At 50.1% G+C, this 15,349-nt stretch overlaps 1 long non-coding RNA gene across 1 annotated transcript; it reads right to left on the bottom strand.

Annotated features, from left to right (window-relative positions):
• Nucleotides 1-1,580: 1,580 nt before the first annotated feature.
• On the bottom strand, nt 1,581-9,935 carry LOC105075235 (uncharacterized). Its single transcript, XR_835872.3, has 3 exons — nt 9,796-9,935; nt 8,491-9,059; nt 1,581-6,507 (listed from the first exon to the last, which is right to left on the bottom strand). It is a non-coding gene; the product is annotated as an uncharacterized LOC105075235 (long non-coding RNA).
• Nucleotides 9,936-15,349: the final 5,414 nt, after the last annotated feature.

Here is a 15,349-nt window from a genome sequence, read left to right on the forward strand (position 1 = left end):
GCTCGCCTGGCTCCCTGTAGGGCCCCACCGTGTTTATCATGACGATGATGGTTTCTGTTTTATGCGGGGACTGGTTCTTTGGCTCAGGCCACTTGAGAAGCTGGCTACTGTGTCTCCCAGCTCAGTGGTAGAGCGCATGGCGAGCACGAGGTCAAGCACGAGGTCCTGCTCGAGGTCCGGGGTTCAATCCCCAGTCCCTCCACTAAAAATAAATAAATAAATAAATTTAAAAGAAAAAAAATAAAGAGGAGGCTGGAGCTCCAGCACACCAGCACCATGTCCCCAGACATCACATCTAGGACGGGCCCTGGGGGCCGCAGCTCATCAGGAGGGGCCCCAGGGCTTTGCCTTCTCTGCAGTGGTCATCAGGTTTCATGGCGGGACCCCCCATGGCTCTATCCCCACATTATTACTGGGTCCTGGTCAAGCCTTCCCTGTGACCTGCCCAGAGCAGGAAACACTCATTCCATAAACCTTTACTGGGGGCCAAGCACGGTGCTGAGAGATGAGGAGGAACGTGGTCGCCCGACAGAAGGGGCACTCACAGCCCAACAGAAGGGGCATAACTGCCAACGCAGCAGTACCATCCTGAGGGCAGTCCAGCCAGCCGGGCCGCTATATCAGGCCCTCAGAAAGTACCTTGGACCCACAAGGTGAGATGTCACCAACTCTGCCCATGGGATGCTGGCAGCTCTGTCCGGAGAGAAGAGTTGAGCTGGAGCTGAATGGACAAGTCCACAGATAGCAGAACATGGGAAGAGCAGCCAGGCAGAGGGAACAGCCTCTGCAAAGGCACAGAGGCTCAAGGGCATTCAGTTCTGCTCAGCTGGCAGATACAGCACAGGGTGACATGGTCAGGAAGGCACAAAAGGTGGGTAGGATAGACTGTCAGCATCCTGATGTCCCATCAAGAACAAGTTGGGATTTGTTCACCTCGAAGCACCCTGCCTCATGGTCTCACCAGTACCTCCCTGAGTGATGCCTGAAGGCTCTGATGTGCTCCTGGTAGTTACTGAGTCTTGGTTTGTGCTGAGCCCTGGGAAAGAGCCTCAGGGCATGCAGACAGGGCTGGATATTGGTCCCTGACCTCAACGTACAGGCCAGGGGAGCAAGACACATGAAACATTAGTGGCCATCTGCAGGAAGAATAATTAAACGTCAGGCAGTGTGGCTTCCGTCGTGAGTACCGGGAGAGTTGCTATGGGGGAGAGGGAGGTGCAGATTGCAAATCAGGAAAAGCCATTGCTTCCTGCTGCTAAACTGGGTGCCACCATGTCTGGTGACATTTTCATGAGCCTCTGTCCTTTTCCTAGGAGGGTGCTCCAAGCACAGCCTCACCAGCTTTCATCAGCTGAGGGTGTCACTTACATTTGGCCTGTACCTGCCAGCGGACCCTCATCCCAGCTGAATTCTGCATCCTCAGCTGGGCCCCATCTGCTCCTCACCGTGTCTAGAACCATCCTAGTACCTTTGCCGTTGGCCTAAAACCAACCCAACTCCTCCGCTTAAAACAGCCTGGGGCATAAATTTTTTTTTATATATTAAAAAAATTTTTATAGTGAAGCTTGATGCAGTGTTTTTCAAATTTTTATTTATTTACTTATTTAATGGAGAGGCTGGGGATTGAACCCAGGACCTCAGGCATGCTAAGCATTTGCTCTACCATTGAGCTCTGCCTACTCACCCCCCACCAAGATATTCTAATACATGCTTGAATAATGGAGATGTTCGCTGTGAAGCTTCTGTTACCAGTGGCCTTTATTTCTGCCGGAGCTGGTAATCTGCCACGGAGTCCTGTGAATGCACTCGTTTGTGCCTGGTCGAGAGTCCTTGTCCGCTGGTCAGTGTTTCGAGGGCTGTTGCTTCAGAGCAACACCCACCCAGCCCATCTCCTCCCTTACCCAACTCAGCCAGGGTGACTGAAACGCGACATTTTCAACCCCAAAGCAAATTACAGCGAGGAATCAATATGAAATTACTGTCCTCTACTCGAAGTTCCTTTTGAAAAGTCAGGCAAGCAGAGCCCAGGATAAAAGTTGGCCTGTCAGACAAGCCCATTCAAGCTTGCGATTCCGCTGTCATTTGCCCGACGGGCTTGTGATAAAGAGCAAGGATTTAAAAAAAATCTGCCAAAAATAGTGCCACGAAGAAACCAACACTGGGGCCAACTCCAGAGCCATCGCCACCCCAACTCTGCCTTCTCCAAAAGGAAGCGACGCCAGGAACTTGTTCTGATGGGGATGTCGTGTGACCTCCGATTTCAGCACCAAAGAGACATGGAGAGGTGGGGCTGCAAAGAGCGACATCTGCGAGTCCCCGGAGAAAGGGGAGGGGAGCAAAGTTTACACTGAACATCTTGACTTTCCAAACAGCGTGTTGAGACAGACCCACAGCAGACAGGTTTGCTGCAGGCCTGGGACTCGCCTGGGGCAACTGCAGCCTGGAGACTCATCCAGAGAGAATACTCCTTCTGTTTGTGCCCTCTCTGGGCCTTCAGTTCCCTGGCCGGGGCCCTAGGGGCCTGAAAGAGAGAGGGTGCCCCCCTCTGTAGCCGGGAGCGACGGGGCTGGGCAGGTGGGTTAACCGGTGAGACTGGATCGCAGGGGACACAGAGCTCCTGCTCAGCCCGGCTCTGTCGCCGGCTCCTGGGTGGAGGGATAAGGGGGAGGCAGGCTGCCTTCCAGGCGCTGTGTGCCTGCTCCCAGGGGCTGAGACGGGAGGACACCCCACCTGCCAGGTGACTAAGTTGAGTGCCATTGGAGGCAAGAGGTCCCATCACAGACAGAATCAGATTCTGCTGTTTCAGCTGACACTTATTGCGCTGCTGGGAGCGAGGTCCTTCCTCAGAACTAAACACCCCAAGTGCCCTGGCAGGTAGGTCTCCAGCTCCAGGTCACAGGTGAGGCCACTGAGTCTCAGAAAGGTCACACTGCCAGGAGACGGCCAAGCCAGCTGTCAGAGCCGGGTCTTTGGGGTCCAAGTCCAGCGGCTTCTATAGAAGGAATCTCCCCAGCCTGCTGCAGAGGTGGCCGCTCCCGCACGGTGGGGACTGTCATGGGGTCAGCTTTCACCTCCAGCGGACGCTTTGTCCCCATCTGCTTGTCTGCTATCTCACCACTTAGGAACCACGAGGCAGAGGCCAGAGTTGAAAGGAGCTGAGAATATCTGGCAACCCTAGAACCTGAGTTGTGTTTTGTTTACACAGACCCCCAAAGTAAACAGCCGCAGGATCTGTGAGGAGTCCAAAGCGGTACACGTTTCCGGGAAGGGCCCCTGAAGGGCCACAGCTCCGGGTCAGTCTATTATCCCATAGGTGATGGTGGCAACCGTCCTCATCCCTGTTCTCACTGCCATGGTCCTCGGCGCTACGAGGTTTCACGTCCAGAGGGTTCTGCTGATGCCCGGCTCGTTAGAGAGCTCACCCGGGCCTGGCTGTGCCCGCTCCTGCTGTCTGCCCCTTGTCACTCACGACTGCCTCGGGCAAGCAGGGCGTTCCCCAGGGCGGTTTCCCCTGGGACCCTTTTCTTTGGCATCCCTTAAGTAGCTGTCACACTGTCCCAGGTGTTTTTCAGGAAGGAGGTCCCTGGGGTTTCATTGAGGCAGAGTGGAACTTGACCCTGCCACGTTGATGTGTTCCCCGTCATCTGCCCCGGGAAGCGGGTGCCAAGCCCTGGGCGCCCACGGGCGGGTCCTGGCTGTCTCTCAGCCTCCCTGGCTCATCACCTGTTGTTTTCTACCCAGAACGTGTGTTGGGACGTATACGGTTGTCAGTGGTTCCTGCAAAGGCCAGCTTCCCCAGAGGAACCTGAGACTTTCACACAGACCAGCTTCTAACCCCATGGGGCAGTCTGTCAGCAAAGCACCGAAGGGGGTGCACAGAAGTAATGCATTAGGTAGAGCAGGTGAGGGGGGCCAGCCTTCAGCACTTGATCCTCAACTTTTTATCTGCCAGTGGCTTTTTTAAATAACTTTTATTTTATTTTATTTTTATTGAAGTTCAGTCAGTTACAATGTGTCAATTTCTGCTGTACAGCACAATGTCCCAGTCATGCATATACATGCATATTTTCATTTTCATATTGCCAAGGGCTTTTAAGTAATTTCTATTAGCTCTTACTCCAGAATGCCCTTAGGAGGTGGCCAGACACTGGTGTCCTCCTTTGAAGAATAAGGACATGGGGAGGGATGTGGCCCCAGGGACACATCCACGATGTGAGAAGGGTCAGAGGCCTCAGGGGTGAAGGGATCCCCACAGCCCCCATCCGGCCCCGGGTGCACCCAGCAACCACCCTGTGGAGGATGTTTCTGGAACGTGGCTTTCATCCAGGGACTGTCAACTACGCCAGCTTGCTAGGAGCTGGGCTGAGATCTCAGTGACTGTCCTATGGCACGTAAGGGGCAGCCTCGGAGGGTTCAGTGCTCGGCAGTAAACCCCAGGGCAGGGAGCACCTGCTCAGCACAGAGTGAGGAGGCTCTCACTCCTCAACCACTCCCCGTGCCAGCTGGGAAGAGAGATGTATTTTTAAACACAAACCTCGTACTGAAAATGTTCCCTTGCATGTCCCCATAGCCTACTAATGGGGCAACTCTTGGCAACCAATCCCCCCGCCCATGCTCAGGGCTGTGTTCTCAATTTTTCTTTCTATTCTTGTCCCCTGGCATACGATAAGGGTGGCTGTCCCAGGAGACTGACGGCTACTGGCGAAAAAGGTTTCAATGAATTCTCACCTGCTCTCAATTTCCAGACTCTCTGATTTCATTCAGACGCTGGGCCTGTGTTCATTTGCTGAGTCAGTAAATTGTCTTTTCTTTTTTTTTAAACTGCTCGTTACTTCCCGGAAGGCTGGGGTCCCCCTGCGTTGCCCTGGACTGAGAAGGGGACAAAGGGAGCTGCCTCTCCAGTGTCTGAGAGAGCGGCCCCTGTGCCCCTGGTCCCTCTCACAGCAGCCCCAAGTGCCATCCCAGTGTCAACTTGGCTTCTTCCCAGCGCTCTGATTAAGATTTACCTCCCTAGCAAGAGAAAAGAAAGTCGCCTTGCAAGTCCTGATTTGAATGACTGCCCTACTTAATTAATTTATTCAGGACATCCTTCTGAATTGTCCTGGTGTGTTCCCCAGTATGATTACTACTTTGTTTTAAAGAAGCCATTCTTGACCAGAAGCCAAAGGAGATGCCCTTTTTCTGCCCCTGGGCCCCGTGGTCCCGGCCTCCGCACTGCTGTGTTTATTTGGATTATGTAAGACAAACAGCTCCAAGGAGATGGGCTCCTCCGCTTTTGTTTTCGGCCTCCGACTTCACTCGCCTTCAGCAGAGCCTGGTGCTGGGGTGGTTTCCTCTCACCTTCTCTGTGTTGCGGCTGGAGAACAACACAGCCTGCCCTTGACCCCTCTCTGGGACCAGCCCTTTCCTCCCCAGACCCAGCAATGAAACTGAGACACTGCTGTCGCTGCCTGTGTCCTTCAAAGCTCAGTCCCGGCCGGGGTCAGACGGGGTGTCCAAGCTCAGCAGAGATGAAGCAGTCGTGGGCGTTGGATTTCTCTGTAGCTTCCTTGCAGATACCTGGTTCCTCCAAGTCAGGAGGATCCCTGGAACATGGGAAACATAATTCCCCTGAGCATATGGACTCACGCCCGACTTCTCAGGAACACGTCTGATGTGTAAAACACGTGACTGTAGTTAGGAGGAAGGCTTGAAAGGCATTGGAGACATCAGCTCCACGCTATTTCCCCATCTGCATCCCCTTCAATCAAGTATTTTCAAGGCATTTCACTGCTAAATAGACCAGGCTCATGGTTCATCCCCCCATGACTCCACGCAGCGGAGAAACCCTGCAGCCTTCTTGTGGAGTTTGCCTTGGCAGAATGGTGTTCAAGGCACAGTTGGATTATAGTACATTTTTAGTAGCAGATTTCTTAAAATAGCTCTCCAAGGGTTGAGTCACTGATTCCTTCCTGTATGCAGTTGTCTTCATGTAGATAACAAATATTTTCAGAATTTGCATTGCCTTTCAAATTTCTTATGGCAAGAGTTCATTGCCATTTTTGAAATTTCATTTTGCAATATTCCATCTTCCTCTCTGACCACCCTGAACACTCATGCTTGCCATCTGTCTCCTGGGGGTGAGCAGCCTCAGAGTGAGAAGAATGTTCATGTCATCTTTTCAGAACTGTGACTTTGGGAGTCAGGACTAGGAAGATGGAAGGCATGGAGGTTTGGAGAATCAAGTGCCCAGGGCATGGAGGGAGGGAGTGTTGCTGAGTCCAAACTCGTTCTGCTTGCCAATAAATCAGATGAGGTGTCGGGGCAAGGAATAGTGGTGACTTCATTCAGAAAGCCGGCAGATACGATGGCAGATTAATGTCCTGGAGAACCATTCTGCTCTAGTCAGAATACAGGCTCCTTTTATACAAAAAAACAAGGGAGGGGGTGTGGTTGGTTGTTGCAAGCTTCTTGCTGCAGGCACTTTTTGTTCTTGCAGCCTTCCAAGTGGGCCAGGTCATGGTGTCCCTGTAAACTTCCAACAAAACAAAGGTTATTCTCTATTTTGCAACTTGCCATCTCCACATAAAAGCAGAAGGGCTAACATCCTTGAAGGTCAGAGCCCCAAGAATAGGCTCTCCTGTCTGTTCAGGCTAAAGGCAACATTGTTTCACAAAAGGCACAGAGCTGGCAAGACTGAGCCTGGAAAACAGGGCACAGTGGTTAAAACTAAAGGGGCAGATCCAATATAGAGTCAGATTTGTTCTCCTCTGTTACAGGAGAAGGGAGCCTGATGGCAGGAATGGTCTGGAATCCAGCAAGAGGAGAGACTGCCTGGTACACTTCCCTTTCCACTGGATTCCAAGAAAGAAAATGAAGGAAGGAAGAAAAAGAAAGAAAAGAAAAGAAATTATAGCAATGGGCAGGGAGTGGGGAGGATGGAACTGGAGATGTTTGCACTAAGAAATACTTCAAGGTCTACTGACTGAAGCCCAGCCAGGGCCTCTGACAAAGCCACACAGCATCCTCTTGTCTCCCCAAGCCTTTGAGAATTTCTCCGCACTTTCCCAGCAGTAGCAGCAGCTTCTAACTCTCACACATCCTCTAATTTGCCAACTCCAAATCCTCTCTGCCCAATGCCCCCTCCGTCTCTCTCCTCCAAGGTCAAATCCCAGTGCCCCTCAACTTCTCCATGCTGTCCAATGTGGCCAGAGCCTGCCCTGCACCGTGCCCGGAGGGAGGAGGGCCGGTGGTGAAGGGGTGGGTGGGGCTGCGAGCAGCGGGGCTGGAGGCAATCTGCTGGGGCCTGGGCTTTCTCACACATGCTTCAGATGTGCAGGGCTGTGATGGTAAACAGCGTCTTGGTCGCTGCCAGAGCCAGCTGCTCTACCCCGAGTCCTGTTCCCATCACCCCAGGGGTTCCAGTAATAGGGCGTAAAGCAAAGAAAGAAAAACAGTAATCTGGTGCTCCAACTGCATTTTTTGTTTTTAGAAAATCTTAAGGATAGGTTATTTGATTGCCCTAGGTTTGGCTCTGCCTGCTCATTGGTATTAAGCACATCTGGTATTTAGTAACAATCCAAGTAGCAGGAGTCTTTCTGGCACTTGAGCATAAGCTCATCCAACGTTGCCATGCAGTTTGGAAACTCGTCAGAGAGGCCAGCCAAACTTGTGGAGATACAAGACTTTTTCTGTAGGCTGGGCAGCTGGCCAGGACAGCTTTAAAAATGTGAACTGGCTAAGAGCTTGCTGCCAGGCAAACACTTCTAGAAATTTCTGTGCTCGAGGCTGCCAAATGCATTATGCACAACATGAATTACAAGACTTTCTACCTCTCCAAGCAGTTGCTTTTTGAGCTTGGTTCTGTGCCCTTTATGAAACATCCACACATAACCAAAATGAGAAAAACACCCCCACCCACCCCACAAATCCACTACCATTAAGGAAAAAATCTCTTTCCATGTGGGCTGCCAAGCTCAAGACTTTTCCTGAATTAGGAGAAACAGCCTCAAACTTCGGTTTGAATTACATGAAATCTAACATGCGGGGGGCAACTGGGCTTCCTGGAAATTCTCAAAAGGAAGGAAGTCATGCCTCATGGAGACGGCCTGACATCTAGGTAGGAAAAGCCATAAAATGCAACAGAAGAACGTGGAAGGGAAAATATAGTCACCCTACCCATGGCATGTGCTGTGGTTGGGATTGGGGCTTCATGGGGATTTTAATCAGGCTGGGAAACACACCTCCGAGCAGAATGTGCTTCTTCAGGATGGAGGTTGTGCCCAGCTGGGAGGTGCGCTCACCTGGAGGGGCCTGGTTCCTCCTTGAAACCTTGCAGGCCTGTCAACCATATGGGCAGGATCTGAAGTGGAGGGTGGGCCCAGGGGGAAAGCAAACAGGGAGAAGCAGCTAACGCTTAGAGTCAGATCCTGGGTCTGCCCAGCCTCCCTTCCCTGCCAAGGCTGAGAGAGGTTTGCATCATTTCTTTCCTGATTCCACATTGAGACTTGCCTCTTTCTTGTCACTCAGATGTACTGGATGACTCAGACTCTGCCCAGGACTGCTTCTGCGGGCCTGGAGCTCCACTCCTCTTCTCCAGAAGCGTTGGAATGACACCAGTCATGGGACACAGACAATAGCCACCATGAGATAATCACATTAGCACATTAGGAGACAGCAAGAACAGCTGAGTGCTCCCAGTCCCCACTGCGTCTGAGGCTTTCTGGATACACAGCCCCTCCCGTGAGGACTGTCAGGTCACTGGGGGTCTTTTTGGCCTTAGATAAAGGTGTTGATTTTAGTAAGCTGAGGCCCTAAGGTGATCTCCACGGAGTCACTCACCCCATGAAGGAGTCGTTTTGCTAGCCTGTGCCTCAGTTTCCCTCTCTGCATCCGCCTGTCCCCAGTCTTCCAGGGCAGAGGAAAGGTCACGGGATTCAGCATCAGGCTCTGGTTGGTGACCTCCTCCAAGTGGGGATCTTGTAAGTCTCAGCTGGAACGTCCTCACATGCAAAACAGGGACAGGACCACTCTCCTCCCAGCCAGGTGGTGAAGCACCGAGTGTAAGGATGATAACCGCCCTGCGAACCGGAGGGCACTGTGGTTTGTTAAGGGCACCTCTCCAGTCCTCACTGTGGAAATCCAATGACTGCAATGACCGTGAACGTGATCTAGAGGGTGCCAGTCTGAGCAGACCACGCAGACACATCATGTAATCCGGGGATTTATGGAGGCTGGTTGGTAAGGAGCTATAGCTGCTTCGTGCAACTGATATAGGACAACCTGTCAGTAGGGATCTTGATTCAAGTGTGTCACAATTTCCTCTCTCCCTCCTTCTCTCTCCCTCCCTTTCTCTCCCTTCTGTTTCTTTCAGGCATCAGTTGGCAGCAATCACTCTTAATGCGCCATTTGACTATATTCAGCTAAATCTGAAGGTGAGGTTACAGCGCTAATTAGAGTTCCTCTCCCGTTGTGAACTGGATCCCACAACTGTCGTTCTCAAGAAGCAGTTAAACAGGTTTGGGCAATTGAAAAAACAAAAAAGCTTGGGGCCCGAAGAAAGCGCTCTTGGCCTCGTTTCTATTTGGCTCACACCGTCCGTCCTGTTCTTGCTTAAATTTGGATCACAGGACGCATTTTCTCCATTTCCTTTTCTCCTGTTCCTGGATCCCTGCTGCAGAATTGTAGGAAACATGGAGTTCGGGGTGCGTCAGCCAGAAAGGATGTCTCCCTTCCCGGGGAGGTCTGGGGCCCCGGCCCGGACACCACGTGTGTGCCCCGCCTGCACTGCGTTCCCACGGCGCCCGGCCTCCTCACCTGCTTTACGGCTGTTGTTTTCTCCATCATGGCCAGCATTTGGGGATTTTTCACTCTGCTTAGTGCCAGGGCTTCTTCCTTTCTCAGCCTGAAGACAGCCACCCTCGCTGCTCCCCGAGAAGCCCAGCCCCGCCTTGTCCCTGTGCCCAGGACAGATCTGGGGCTTGTGAGTGAGGGTGAGTCCAGCCCCAGTGGAAGCGAGGACAGAAAAGAGCACAGAAGGCCACTGTTGGGTGGCCGCAGAGGGGGAGGGGTGGAGGCTGGGGGAGGTGGGGACAGCCCAGCCATGCCAGCCACTGCCACCCCCGGCGAGGACAAGGTCACCAGGCAGGCGCGCCGCTCACACACAGCACAAGGGTGGCTTGGCCTGCCCAGCCCTGCAGAGGCTGGGTCCTCCCCTGTTAGAACCAGCAGGTGCTGATGTATGGGGCCGCCAGGAGGAGCATGGAACTCTCTGGAACAAGAGTCAGACTGTGAGGCATTCTGCAGACACAGAAACGTCCAGCCAGTCACCCCTGCCGTTGACCTTTCTGGTTCACCTCTGTGACTCACGGTCGTAAATATTTACGGGGCAGCCTCCCTCTGCCTGCACGTCAGCGTGAGCCGTCTCACTGCGTTCTCCCCGAGTCCTAGCACGGTTTTGCTGGGAGGTAGGTCCTATAGTCATCCCTATTTTCCAACTGAGGGGGCTTGGGTGGGTGAGTGGCCTGGCCACGCGCACGGGCTACGGTAAGTGGGGGGCTGGTTTGGGGGCATCCTGAAGAGTCACCACACGACCACCGCCTGAGGCTATGCACTGTTCGTCCCCGTCCTGTTTCATTAATATTACTTTTGCATTTGATGTCAAAATGGGCTCCCCGTTCTAGGTGCCTCCTACCTGTGAGCTCAGCTGTGTGCCGTGTGATGTCACCAGCCTTGTCTCCCCGGGTGTGAGGTGACTCCTCAGAGCGGACCTGGGATGCCCTCCACCTGGCCAGGCCTCCTGTCACTCCCACCTCAGTATCCTCACCAGCTGTCATCACACCCACAAGAAAAGTCCACACTTCGACTGATGAAATTAATATTAGAAAGCATCACAAAAATGTACCCTTTCAGGTCAAATCCACCGGGAAGTGTTTAACGGACAAGCCATTCCATCTGCCGCCTTGAAGGTGAAGGTTCTTCCCCAGCGCTGATGTCACTTGCATCTCTGTGGTATTTGCTGAGCGCCTGCTGCGTTTCCCCTGTGTTCCTGCTCACCCAGGCACTGCTTCAGGCACTGCCTCGAAGAGTCTACGTGCTTAGGCACCTCTTGAAATCCCACTAATGTGGAGAAATCTTTCCCTGTGATTTGCCACAGAAGCCGATGCTTCCTCTCCAAGGTGACAGCTCAACTGTGAGAGAAATTTCAGGTGCCTTCCTGGAGCAGTTATCTGATGTTTCTGAGTGTGATCACCAATGTTCCTAATAGGACCTTCCTATAAGCAGTTGGTTGAGCAGCTGTGTGTATGAGACATGGAGAGAAAAAGGGAGATAATATAGTTGTCACTATTGTTTCTAAATGACAAGACTGGTTTTATTACTGTGGTATAATTATTAGTGCTGCATATCACCTCTGTATTAAAACAGTTTTTTTTAACAAATCTTAGATTTTTATAGACACTTGCTAAATTCTGTTGAGCTGTAGCTCCATCCTAGATCATAAGTGTGTTTGTCTCTTATTGCTGTGTAACAAATGATCACCAGTTTAGCAGCTTAAAAGCACATACACTTATCATCTCTTCCACAAGTCAGCTGTGTCCTCTGCCCAGGGCCTCACAAGACTGGAGCTGGAGGGTTCTCTACCAGGCTCACAGGGCAGAATTTATTGCTTTGAAGCTATAGATCTCTTGAAATTTTACTCCTTCAAGGCCAGCAAAAGAGAGAGAGAGAGAGAGATGCTGCATTGAGTCTCTGACCTCTAAACCTTCTTTTAAAGGGCTTGTCTGATTAGGTCAGACCCACCCAGGACAATCTGTCTTTTGATTAACTTCAAGCAACTGATTAGAGATCTTAATTACATCTGCAAAAATCCCTTCACCTTTGCCACCTAATGCAATGAAATCAGTGGGATGATATCACTTTTGCTGGATTCCATTGGCTAGAAGCAAGTTAAGGCTCTGCTCATATTCAGGGGGAGGAGATGACACAAGAACATCTCAGAATCTGCTTGCCACCCTAGGCTCCTGGAGAACAGGGAGGTTGCCTTAGCTATCTGTTGATCTGTCCTTACACTTAGCAGAGCAGTAGGCACCTAGAGAAATAATTCACGCACCCTGAGAATTCAGTGATGGGAAATAAAGTAATATTTTGAAGACACAAAGTTTCTTTCAGAGCAGTCTCTGAAAACAGGATTGTTTTTTCCTCCCTCAATAAATGTTCATGGGTTGGGGTGGAGGGAAATGTCGATCGGTAACCATGTGAAGAGTATGTGGACTGAAAAAAAGGACACATGGGCTGGGAGATGTAGGTTCCACTTCCGTTCCTCCTCTAAATCTATGTGAGATCTGGAAAAAGCCTTCCTTTGCAGGCTTGGTGAGCAGGCAAAATGAGGCGATGGCTGAGAGGGCTTTCAAAGAACAAACTGTGGATACAAAGGTTTAATTGTCCTGACACCAATGGCTGAGGAGCTGTTGATAAATAATACGCTGCTATCTCACAAGGAGGGTGTGTGACCACAGAACTGGGAGGTTTTGTTTGTTTGTTTGTTTTTTCCCAGTGATCAGCAGCGAGGCAGTCTTGAGAGATCTCCCAAGCATCTCCTGTAAACCAGGCAATGCCCTTTGTGTGCACATGTTAGAGACAAAGAGCCCCTGCTGAACTTCCTTCAAAGTTTTACCCTAAGTTGAATTCTAGGCCTGTGATCTCTTATGCAGAGAGCCTCCCAGCCCCCTGGGGGTCTCTGCGAGGCCCACTAAGAACATAGTGGGGAGTCTGGGGCCAGAACCGACACAGATACGGTCGGGGCTGGGGAGACAGACAGCTTTGCCGAATGTTGGCTCACTGAGCTGGCATCCCTCCTGCAAGGCAAGAGTCGGCTGATAACGTGTTAAGATCAGATTAATGTAAGAAATAAACATGCAGTAAATAATAATGGTGTGATAATAGGGGTTGTCATTGCAGTGGTTATATCCATTGGAAATATGAGATCTGGAGTATGGATTTCTTAGGCTAATTTTGCCCTTATTTAAAAGAAACTGACAGGTGTACTTTATAAAACTGAGGACAATTTTAAAAGAGTTGAAGTACACCACCTCATTTTCCTTGTTCAAACATTGCTTTCTTTTTTTTTTTATTGAAGTCTAGTTGATTTACAATATCGTATTAATTACTAGTGTACAGTATAGTGATTCAGTTATGCATATATGCCATCACCTTATTCTTTTGACTGAGAAAGGACAAGTACATTTGGTTTTGAAAGAACTGGTATTTAGATTCCACCCTCCCCGCCTCCCACCCTCTCCTCAGCCCCCCAGAAGCCAAGCATTACAGACCTCAAACGCTCCAGGAGGAAATATGACTTAAACTTCCACCCAAGGCTGTGGTCATTCATATGAAAAAAATAAAGACAAAAAACAAAAAACCTCAGGCGTTTGTAATGGTCTGGAAGCCAGCTCAGAGCTTTCAGTTAATGGAAACATCCCAACAGTCCTACCTGGGTGTGGTGGCCCTGACTCATCAGAAAGAACGCGGGAGAACCCAGGCTGCGACTCCTTCTGTGTCCTTGCTTTTATCAGGAGGGACACACGTTCTAGAACGTGCAGCAGTGTGAGTGAGCCACCTTGCTTCTGCGTCACGCACTTCAGATATTTTTGATTACGAGATGCTGAAAGCACAGCTGACACGTGCCACGGGGGCAGATACGAACATGGCCAAGTCAGAAACAGGGAGCGAACTATCTCATCCTAACTGCCTGGTCTGGACTGTGGACTTTCTTGGAATTGCCAAGTGAGGAGATCTTGTCGCTTTTGAAAGCCATGTTGACAAACCAATACTATATTTTTCGCATGACTTGAATGGAAAAACACAAAAGATGAACGTGAACAATATATTTCCAAATATGTCACATATTTATAAAACATAGTAAATGCATGACAGATTGAGAAGGATCTGTGGGGAAAATGACAGCTGTGGTAGACCCGATTTCTTAGCAAATTCATACACAACAAGTGACATTCGTATCCCGTGTTTTGTAAAATCTATTTTTCTAAGCATTTTAGAAAAGGAGGGACGGAATGAAAACAAAAGTTTGCAAAAGAAAAACCACACAATGGATGTAATTTAAGTGATGTGTCATGTAATTATCATGGATAAAACCAGCTCTGAGGAGGTCACCCAGTCGCCACCAGCACGCCGCCTTTTGATGGAAATGATAGTAAATGAAGCATTTCGGAGTGTTCTGCATTTTAAGGTGGGCTAACACGTCACAGGTGAGGGAAAGTGTATAGGGAGTTCCAGAATATAAAACAACCACTTTGGGTGCCAGTGAGGTGAAGATCTACCTGGATGGAGTAGAACTGGGGTCAGAGATCATGGCTGGTGGCACCAAAGACAAGATTGGGTTCTGGATCAGGAGAAGTCTGACCAGTGACACACGGATTTGAATAATGGGTCAAAAGGGCCCAGGGCAATTTCTAAAGTGGGGAATTAGCATCAGAAGCAGTGTGGGGTTTTTGGAGGGGAGAGGGGGTTGGTTTGTTTTATTTTTTGTCTTGTTTATTTTTTTGGAGGAGGGTAGGTAATTAGGTTTATTTATTACTTTTTAATGGAGGGAGTGGACTTCGTGTTTGCTAAGCATGCGCTCTACGGCTGAGCTACACCCTCCCCCCGGAAGCAGTCTTTTTAAGGGGATAGTTCTGGCAGCTGTGCATTCAAGGCTGGCAAAGCAACCTCTCAGGATAACAGTAGGAATTCCTTATAGTGATACTGATATTGATCGATTGATCAGTATTGATAAAATATATATAGATATTCGTGCTTTACAAAGTGACTTTTCACATTTTGAAGTCCATAACCTTATTTGAGCTGTGTAACAACTCTGGGCGATGTGCAGGAAAGATTTTATTATCCACATTTTCCTCCCAAAGGAACCAAGAGTTTGTGACTTCAGGGTCATGGTTGGAAAGGGGAGGAGCCACTCCTAACAGCCAGGGTATTTGTTCACTTAGGATCATATCTGGGAGAGATGGGGTTACAGATTTTTTTTTTTCCTTCATCTTCTTTTTCCCCTTCCTCTGGTCCTCTCCTTGTGAGCAGTGCTGGAAAGGGATGCTCCTGCTGACGGACAGGCCACAGAAACTCACACAAGGGGCCGTCTGATCCCGTGTCACAGTTAATAATAGACCAGGCTGCTTCACTGGCCTTGGGCAAGCCACTTAGCCGCTCAGTTTCCCACTCTCTCCACCTGTATATAGGTGGTCTCACTGGGCGGTGACGGATGATTGAGATGGAATTTCAATTGAGAAGGATTTTTAACTCCTTAGAATTCACCAGTTTTTGTTTTTAATTGAAGTCTACTCGGTTTACAATGTTGCAT

This window comes from Camelus bactrianus, chromosome 11 (genome assembly GCF_048773025.1).
Source record: "Camelus bactrianus isolate YW-2024 breed Bactrian camel chromosome 11, ASM4877302v1, whole genome shotgun sequence".
Taxonomy (NCBI): Eukaryota; Metazoa; Chordata; class Mammalia; order Artiodactyla; family Camelidae; genus Camelus; species Camelus bactrianus.